The 9,207-nt window shown below is 38.9% G+C and overlaps 1 non-coding gene across 1 annotated transcript; it reads left to right on the top strand.

Annotated features, from left to right (window-relative positions):
• The first annotated feature begins 4,363 nt into the window (after positions 1–4,363).
• Positions 4,364–4,470, top strand: LOC141625062 (small nucleolar RNA R71). The gene has a single exon (XR_012534862.1). It is a non-coding gene; the product is annotated as a small nucleolar RNA R71 (small nucleolar RNA).
• Positions 4,471–9,207: the final 4,737 nt, after the last annotated feature.

Here is a 9,207-nt window from a genome sequence, read left to right as displayed (position 1 = left end):
CTTAACATTTTCGGGTTGAAATTCATGGTAGGTGAATGGGTAAGGTGGGGTGATAATGGAGGAGGGCTCGGCAATGTCTTACCCTTGGTGTTGTATAATAAACTCGGCTTCCTCGGAGAGTGGGAGAAGGTATTTTGGCCTATGAACATTCAATCGGCAAATCTTGCTCGGCAATGTGAAGGATTTAGCATCTTTTGTTAACCACCCAAATTTGTCATCAAGAGTATCATTCGTGACCCATTTGAATTTTTGAACCATGGTGGCTAGATCAATGATATGGCCTCCCTTAACCGGTTTATAGGTGCTATCCTTGTTGAAGTTCCGGTTGAAGTGTTTTGCCAAATAAGTTACTAAACCTCCATTAACAATAAAGGCCGTGCCCTCTTTGCCATGATCGACTTTGAGCCACCTCTCAATCAAAAGTTGAAGAATGTTGTACTTTTTGGTGAACTCACTTCCAATGTTCAAGTTCGACTCGATATAAATAAAGTCAAGTTCGGTGAAATGGTTCATGCCCTTCCTAGCAATCAAAGTATGCCCAACAACCTTGTGCCATACCCTTATGCCCGGATGATGGACAAAAAGAGCACGACAATCATGATAAGATGTAAATTCTCTCCAGGTAATAGCCTTCCATAAGGTTGCGGGATCATACTTGGTAGGTTTCTTCGTGTAAGTTGGATCATTGCTAAGGCCAAAAACATTACCGAATTCTTCAAAAGACAATTTCCTATCAGCATTCTCGAGCCAGAATTCAATGTTCCTTAGAGCCTCCACCTTGGTAACTTTCAAAGAGCTTAAGAACTCTAAGGTGAGGGATGAGTAAGTCAACTCTTGCATATTAAACAATGTACTCAATCCCATGGACTCGAAAAAGGTCTTGGTTTGTTCTAGGACACCCAATTTTGACAAAGTCTCTTGGCATATGAATTTGGTGGGTAAAGTAGATTTCTTAGCAAAGGAAACAAATTTCTCCCTATGAGAGTCGAAAGTGAAAATTACCTCTGGATAATCATCTAGTTGTTCAACAACCGGAGTAGAAGTAGTAGCTTCCATAGGAGGAATAGACTCTTGAATTTCCAACCTTGCATTTTGAACCACCAATGCCTTAGATGCTTGAATAGCTTGAAGAGCTTGTTGTCTTTTGGAAAGGTTCGTCTTTGGGGGTACCTTACTTCCACCTCTTGTTCTTGCCATGCTCCTTTATGTAGTAACACCAAAGATAAGCCTGATTTCTTCAAATTCCAATAAGACCCAAATCGATTTAGGATAGTTGAATGTTGCCTTGTATCCCAAAAATCGACTCAAACTTTGAAGATGTTGGTGTTTTAATCACTTGTTGTTGGTAAAGGAGTGATTTAATTGTGTTTTTAGGAAGTTTGGGGTTAATTTGGGTGATTTTGGTTGAGAAATTTGATGTTGGTTGATGGAGAGAATGAGGGTTTTGAGGGTTTGGAGTTGTGTTTATGTTATGAATGAGGAAATGAATTGGGAAAGAGGGGCTTTTAAGCCCGTTATATTTGAAAATCAGAGGGGGAGACGAGCGGACTAGGGTCGGGACGAGCGGATTCTGCTATTTTTGGCTTCAGGAAAAAGACGCGCTGGGACGAGCGTCTTCTGAGGAAGACGAGCGTCTTTCTAGAGCAGGACGAGTGGACTGGATTGGAGACGCTCGGATTCCTTGTCAGGGGGAAATCCCAAAATTTTTTAGTTATAAGACGAGCGGATTCCCAGTAGGACGAGCGTCCTGACTGAGACGAGCGGATTCTCTATGGGGACGCTCGGATTCTCAGTCAGAGCAAAATCATCTTTTTCCAGCTACTTCAGGACGAGCATATCCTACCCAGGGCGCTCGTGTTCTTCTCAGGACGATCGGATCCTCGTCGGGTCGCTCGGACTGTCCCTCTGCCACACGAATTCAGGTCCATCAGTGGGCATTTCGTAACCCGTGTCATTTACTCTTCATTTCTTGTGGTCTTCATTGTGGGGGCACTACGAAAGCTTGGATAGCCTAGGCAATTGCTATCCCCACACTAAGGCAAAACACTACACATCAATAAACGATTGAGTCCCTCCCTCACTTCTCTCAAAATGATGAAAATCTTGATTAAGGCATAAAAATGTAAATCCAAAATTGACAAAAATGCAATACAATAATTAAAATGCGAGTTAGGGAGTTAGAATATTTACAAGTGGTGGTTTAGGGAGGACTCCACCAAACTCTCATCCAATAATGAGATGTCAAGGGGGCATGTTCAAGGTGTTGTTGATGTTGCTCAACACCTTGAAGAAGTAGTCGAAAGCTTGTTCATTGTCATGATAAAGATCTTCAATAAACCTTTGCACTTGTTGTTCTTCATGGTGGTCTTGGGTCATAGCATTACCGATATAGGGATTGAATATCCCTTCAAACTCATCATCCCAAAGACCGCATACTTCATCTACTTGTTCTCCAATAATATCACGAGTTGTCAAGAGCAACTCTTCTTCCTTCTTGTCATTATGGCCAATGAGGCCTTCTTCTTTACTTGTCATGGGTGAGCTTTCCAAGCTCTCTTTATTTAGACTTCCTTGCTCTTTTGATGGAGCATCATCCACTTTCTTCTTCCATTGAAATACCAACTTCTTCCTATCATCTTGCCGGCTATAGTGATCAACCATAAAACACGGCTCATGCAATCGGGGAGCTCTCATTGTCTTATCAAGATTAAAAGTGATTGTTTCATCTCCCACTTCAAGGGTTAGCTCTCCATGTTTCACATCGATCACCGCTCCCGCGGTGTGTAAGAAAGGTCTTCCTAAAATGATAGGAATGTTTGAATCTTCCTCCATATCAACAATAACAAAGTCCAACGGGATGAAGAACTTGCCAATTCTTACCGGCGCATCTTCCCATACCCCTAAAGGAGTCTTCGTAGATCGATCCGCCATTTGAAGTGTGATATTAGTGCACTTGAGTTCTCCCATTCCTAGCCTCTTGCTTACCGAATATGGCATGACACTCACGCTTGCCCCAAGGTCACATAGAGCTTTGTTGATCGTGGTATCACCAATGGTGCATGGAATAGAGAAGCTTCCCGGATCCTTTAGTTTTGGAGGTGAACTTCCTTGTAGGATGGCACTACTCACTTTAGTGAAAGCAATAGTCTAAAGCTTCCGGATGGATTTCTTCTTTGTAATAATATCTTTCATATACTTAGCATAGGCCGGGACATGATTGATTAATTCCGTAAATGGAATTGAGACTTCCAAGTTCTTGACAATCTCCATAAACTTCCCAAGTTGTTCATCAAACTTAGGCTTAACTTGACGACTTGGAAATAAAAGCCGAATCACAATAGGCTCTTTCTCTTTGGCCTTTTCTTCATCCTTCTTTGAAACTTCTTGAATGGTGGGTTCTTCTTCTTTAGAGTTTTCAACAACTCTTTCCTTGTCACTAGCATTCACAACATCTTCATCAACGGGCCTCTTTGGCCCTTCATACATTGTACCACTCCTCAAATGGATGGCACTCACCGATTCTTTTCTTGGGAGATTACCTTGAGGTGGTAATTGCCCCTTTTGTCTTTGTGAACTTGAAGATGCCAATTGAGACATTTGGGTCTCCAACATCTTTGTGTGAGCTAGGATGTTGTTGATGGTGATGTCTTTTACTTGGCTATCCTTTTGCATTTGAGTGAAAAACTCTTGTTGGTTCTTTTGCATTTGGAGGACCGCTTTTTGAACATCAAAACCTTGGTCATTTGTTTGATTGTATGGAGTTTGGTTTTCATAACTTTGGTTTTGATTGTAAAAGGGTCTTTGAGCTTGGTTTCTCATTGGAGGTGGGGTGTATGTTGTTTGAGGGTTTTGAACATTTTGGCTTTTGTATGTGAGGTTGGGATGGAATTTGGTGTTTTCATTGTAATAGTTGGAATAAGGGGTACCACTCCTGTATGTTTGGAAAGCATTCACTTGTTTATTTGTTCCCCTACATTCACTTTGGTCATGTCCCAAAGTTCTACAACTCTCACATACTCCACTTGGAATTGATAAAGATGCCACCATGGCATTAACATGTTGCTTAGATTTGGAAGTTTATTCGAGCTTAGCCATAGCCTTCTCAAACTTCAAATTAATGGTATCAATATGAGCACTAAGTTGAGCACCCAATTAAGTAATAGAGTCCACTTCATGCTTTCCTCCTCTAGTAGCCTTCCGAGGTCTACTATATTGTGAGTTATGGACCGCCATTTCCTCAATCTTGTTCCATGTTTGATTATCGTCAACTTCGGTGAACATACAATTTGATCCCATGTTGAGAATATTTCCGAAGTCTTCATAAAGACCATTCCAAAATTGTTGTACCAAGAACCACTCGATAAGTCCGTGATGAGGACATGAGCGGCAAGTTCATTTGAATCTCTCCCAAGCTTCATACAAAGATTCTTCGTCCCTTTGTTTGAACCCGGTGATTTGGGCTCTTAGCATGTTAGTCTTTTCCAGAGGATAGAACTTTTTGTAGAAAGCAAGTGCCAATTTCTTCCAAGAGTCAATACCAAGAGTAGCCTTATCAAGGTTCTTTAACCATTGTTTTGCGGAACCAATCAAAGAAAAAGGAAATAAGACCCATCGAATTTGGTCTTGAGTAACTCCGGTTTGAGAAATCGCATCACAATAGTCACAAAAAGTCTCCATATGAGAATGAGGGTCTTCACTAGGCATCCCCCCAAATTGACTTCTCTCAACTAATTGTATAAATGCGGATTTTGCAATGAAATTACTGGTTAAATATTGTGGTGTGGGAGTACCATTTGGTAGGTTCTCCTCGGTTGGTACGGAATGTGATGAAAATTTAGGCATTGTGGGTTGATTTTGCGGTTGATTATGTGTTGGGTTATCCTCTCCTTCTCTTGCAAAAGGGTTGATAAACTCAATGTTATTTGGTTGAATGTCCACAATCTCACCAATACCTCTCAAAGTATTTCTAGCAAGTCTTCTATTGTTGGTCAAAATTCTTTCAATTTCAAGATCAATGGGTAACAAGTTACCTTGTGATCTCCTAGACATGCAAAATATCAAACAACTCGAAAACAATTAGAACAAACCTTGAGGAGTTTTACTTCCCCAAGGTAAGGAAAGACACAACAAAAAGCAATCAAAGAAAATCAAATCAAGTTAACAACGTCCCCGACAACGGCGACATTTTTGGTTCGTCGGTTTTGTTACTCGTCGTCAAAAGTTACCTAGACTAAAACAATATTTATAACTTCACAAATTACTCTACTTTTAGTAAAGATGTAAGTAAAGGTCGGATCCCAAGGGACGGGTATTGATGTAGGATTTTCGAATGCAAATGGTCGTGACTAAGGGTGTCACAATTTGGGTTGAGGTAGGAGATCAACTAAGCTAAATAACAATGTGAGTAAAACAAGCAAGATGATTAAAATGAGATGTAAACAATTGATTAAAAGCACTAGGGTGTCATGGATTCATAGGGGATTCATGGGATTTGATCATACAAACATATTTTCTACTAGATGCATGCAATTATTGTTGTGATGGGATCGAGTTAGTGTATATCTTACAATCTCTAGGAAGGTTTGGGTCCCGGAGTCGAATCGATTAGATTGTACAACACCTACAAGTTGACTTAATCCTCCCTATCCAACTATATGCATGGTCTAATGAGACTCGAGTTGGTTTATATCTTACAAGTCTCATTGAAAAAGTAAGTGATGGGTAAAAAATGCAAGGATTCATAGGCTCGCATTTCATCAAACATAACATGTGCATAAGTTGAAATCACAACAAGCAAGCAAATTAATTATGAAAACATATTAGATTAAGCATGAATCAATCCCCATGTTGGTTTCCCCTAATTCCCCATTAACCCTAGTTAAGGAAATTTCTCACTCATTATCAAGTTTAACATGCTAACAAGGTTGTCAATCATACTAGCAAGGCAAAACATGATGAACAAATGAAGATGATTAAAAGGATTAAGAGAGAATTATACCTAAAGATGATTCCAAATAATAAAGCGAAGAATAATAGAAGTACTTGATGATTGATGGAAAGTTGTCAATCCTCCAAATAAACCCCAAATAATCTTCCATTACCCAAAATAAATGATGAACAATAGAGAAATTAAGTAAAGATTAAGAAATGAGATTTGTATTAATGCTAAATTAAGAGTTGATTATAAGATTAAGATGAGATTAAGAATGCATAAGAAGAACATGATAATCCAATTAGTATAATGGGGTATTTATACTAAGGATTAGGTACATAAATTAGGGTTAGTTAGGGCTTAAATGACGATTAAGACCCTTAAGAAAAGTTGAGGAAGTGCTCCTCTCGAAGGAGATGCGCATAACCGTTTTCATAGTCTTCAAGAAATACGCTCGTCCCGAGCGGCTTGGCTGAAGGACGGTTTGCACTGGAGAGGATTCCGAGCGGATTGGGGATCGGGACGCTCGGATCACAAGGCCTCAAGACGAGCGTCTTGGGCACGGGACGCTCGGAATGTAGCAGGGCGACGCTCGTCCTGGGCACTGCTACGCTCGGATTGCTGGGCAGTCACTTCTCTTCCTTTCTTTCTTCAACAATCCTCAAGGATCTTGTTTGAGATGCAAGGATCCTTTCACCATTGCCCAATCTACTTTATTATCTACATAGGCATTTTAGCATTGTCTTCCCTTTGATGCTTGGTCATTGAATTCGATCAATTTAGCTTCATTTTGCCATGAAAATGCAAGGTTTGCACTCATTTCCTACCAAGGGATCAAAACCTCAAAGAATATGCAAAACGAAAGACTAAAGATAGTAAATGACCCAATTATGCACTAAAAAGCATAGGAACGAGGCTAATTCGGGGACTAAATATGCTCAAATATGAGTCACGTCACCCGTGTTAGCGGCGTCTACTGATCGATCGTGGTTGTTTAAGTGCAAGAGTTGATAAAACGGTTTAAATGCATGAATGCGCATCCAAAAGTCTTAAACTAACATGTGATGTTTTGCTAAGTCGGTTTGTTTATCCAAATATCAAGTAATTGATGTCGAGTTGGATTTAGATTGATTTGAATGTGAAAGCGAAAATTAAACATCCATTTACCAAATTCGGGTTATGGTGCTTTAACACGATCCATTTATTTGAAAAAGTGTGTTTAAAGGATAAAGTATAAAATGCAAACTCGTCAATCTGATCCGTCACGTATTCGGGTTAACCGTAATCGGGATCGTCCTAGATAAATACCAAAACGAGACAGAACAGTGCCAGGCAGCCCCATTGGGACGCGAGCCATTAAACGAGGGAACAGAGTCTGTCCAAGTTTTGAAATATGAAAACAGACGGCCTCTTGGGGCACGAGTCAGACGACGACCCAAGGGGCGTCTCCTGGTTGTTAAAAAGATTGTTTAAAACCGTATCTGTGATTAAATGATTTGCATGACTCGGAAGAATTACTATTATCTTAGTAATATTCGTTGTCGGATTTACAAGTTTGAAAATCATAGTTTACAAATAAAAATGTGAAATGCGTGTGCTTAACCGTTTTATCACCGTACTCGAATTAAATCGACATGGTATTTATTTTAACCAAGGGTGACATATGATATGGTTAAGATAAGGATAAAAATAAAATGAAATAAAAGTAAAAGTAAAATGTTTGATATGAACTAATATGTTAAGTTCATTTCTTTGTAATTAGTCAATACTAGTTGTACGAAACGCGCCGTACCCCAAGATAGTTATATCAAAGTAGTTTTAATCATTGAGCCAAAATCACTACAAGAAACCCATATTTAACCGTCTTAGAAAGGGTCAAAATGCAACTTTAGGACCACAATCCGCCATCAAGGATGTAATCAATTAAACAATTAATAAATGTGGATCCAGCCATAAGGGTGTAATCGATAAACCTGAAGGTTTTTTTTTTTTTTTTTTTTTTGAGTGATGTAATTTGGAAAAAAAGAAAAGGCCAACATTTGTATCTTTATCATGGACTGAAAAAGCTTAAATTTCGACAGTCAATATCAATAATCTTAAGTTGACATGCATAAGCCCTATTCCAATCCAATATTTAAATTTAAGTTTGAATTACATAAAAAATTGTAGTTCAAACCCAATTAAAACATCCAACTAAATGACGTGAGAATTGTAAGCCGCAATTTTGTTGCCTCCACCTCTAAATCTCTTTCTCCTATTTCTTCATGACTTCAACATTAACTTCATCATCCTCGTCTCTCGTAATAACATCATCAATATGGTTAAAAAGCTGTATAGGAGTCTATAATTGTTGTAGCATAGGAGAATCTGGAGCTAGAATTTTGCTCATATGGCTAAGGTGGTCCACCAACGAATGAGTAATCTATCTCAACATCGTGCCAGTCATAATCTACATAATCCTCAACATAGGCTAAGCTAACATAGCAAATGACATCAAGAGCATTAATTGAGAATCAGGACTAATGCAGTTTTCAGTATACTACTCCGTACTATGTAGGCAAAAAAGTTCGTTAAGTTGGGAAGGAAGTCAAAGATTGTACTTGAAATGACATAGCCGTTTAAAAAGCAGAAGGATGGGGTCTATCAGAATTTACCTTTGGACCAAAGTCGTAATATCTCCATTGCATTGAACCAACCTGTGAAGACAATAAGTGAATGACATTCATAGCATATCAACCCTACCAAAGACAGAAGAGAATCAGTCAAGACTCGAGATCACGGCTCTCTATGAATAGATTCAGCTCTACACAAGGTCATCCCAAAAATTCGGAAATTCGGAAATTTTGTGATATTTTATACTTCCTCCATTTAACTCCACTCTACCACTTTGCTTTTTCACGTTTGCCAACGCGTGTTTTACGCGGTAAATATCGTTAGCTACGTATTTGCAAAAATTATAAAAGTTAAATATTTTTAATGTACTCATAAAGACGAATTAAACAAGATCTCACATGAATATATTTTCACTTATATATTGAGAGGAAATCGAGATTGAATGTGTATTTGTGAATAGTGTAAAAAATAGAAATAGGTAGAGTGGAGTTGAATGGAGGAAGTATTATTTGATTTGATTTTAAAGGATGGTCGTGAGATGATAAGAAAAAGAGGTGAACATGGATACACTTCAACCGCATATCAAATTTCTAGTACTATGAAGTTATCACCCGCCCCGTGACTCATGTAAATCACATCTCCAATAGAGGTCAGCTGGAGAA

The sequence above is a fragment of the Silene latifolia genome, chromosome X, assembly GCF_048544455.1.
Source record: "Silene latifolia isolate original U9 population chromosome X, ASM4854445v1, whole genome shotgun sequence".
Lineage (NCBI taxonomy): Eukaryota > Viridiplantae > Streptophyta > Magnoliopsida > Caryophyllales > Caryophyllaceae > Silene > Silene latifolia.
This window is presented reverse-complemented; position numbering and strand designations above follow the sequence as displayed.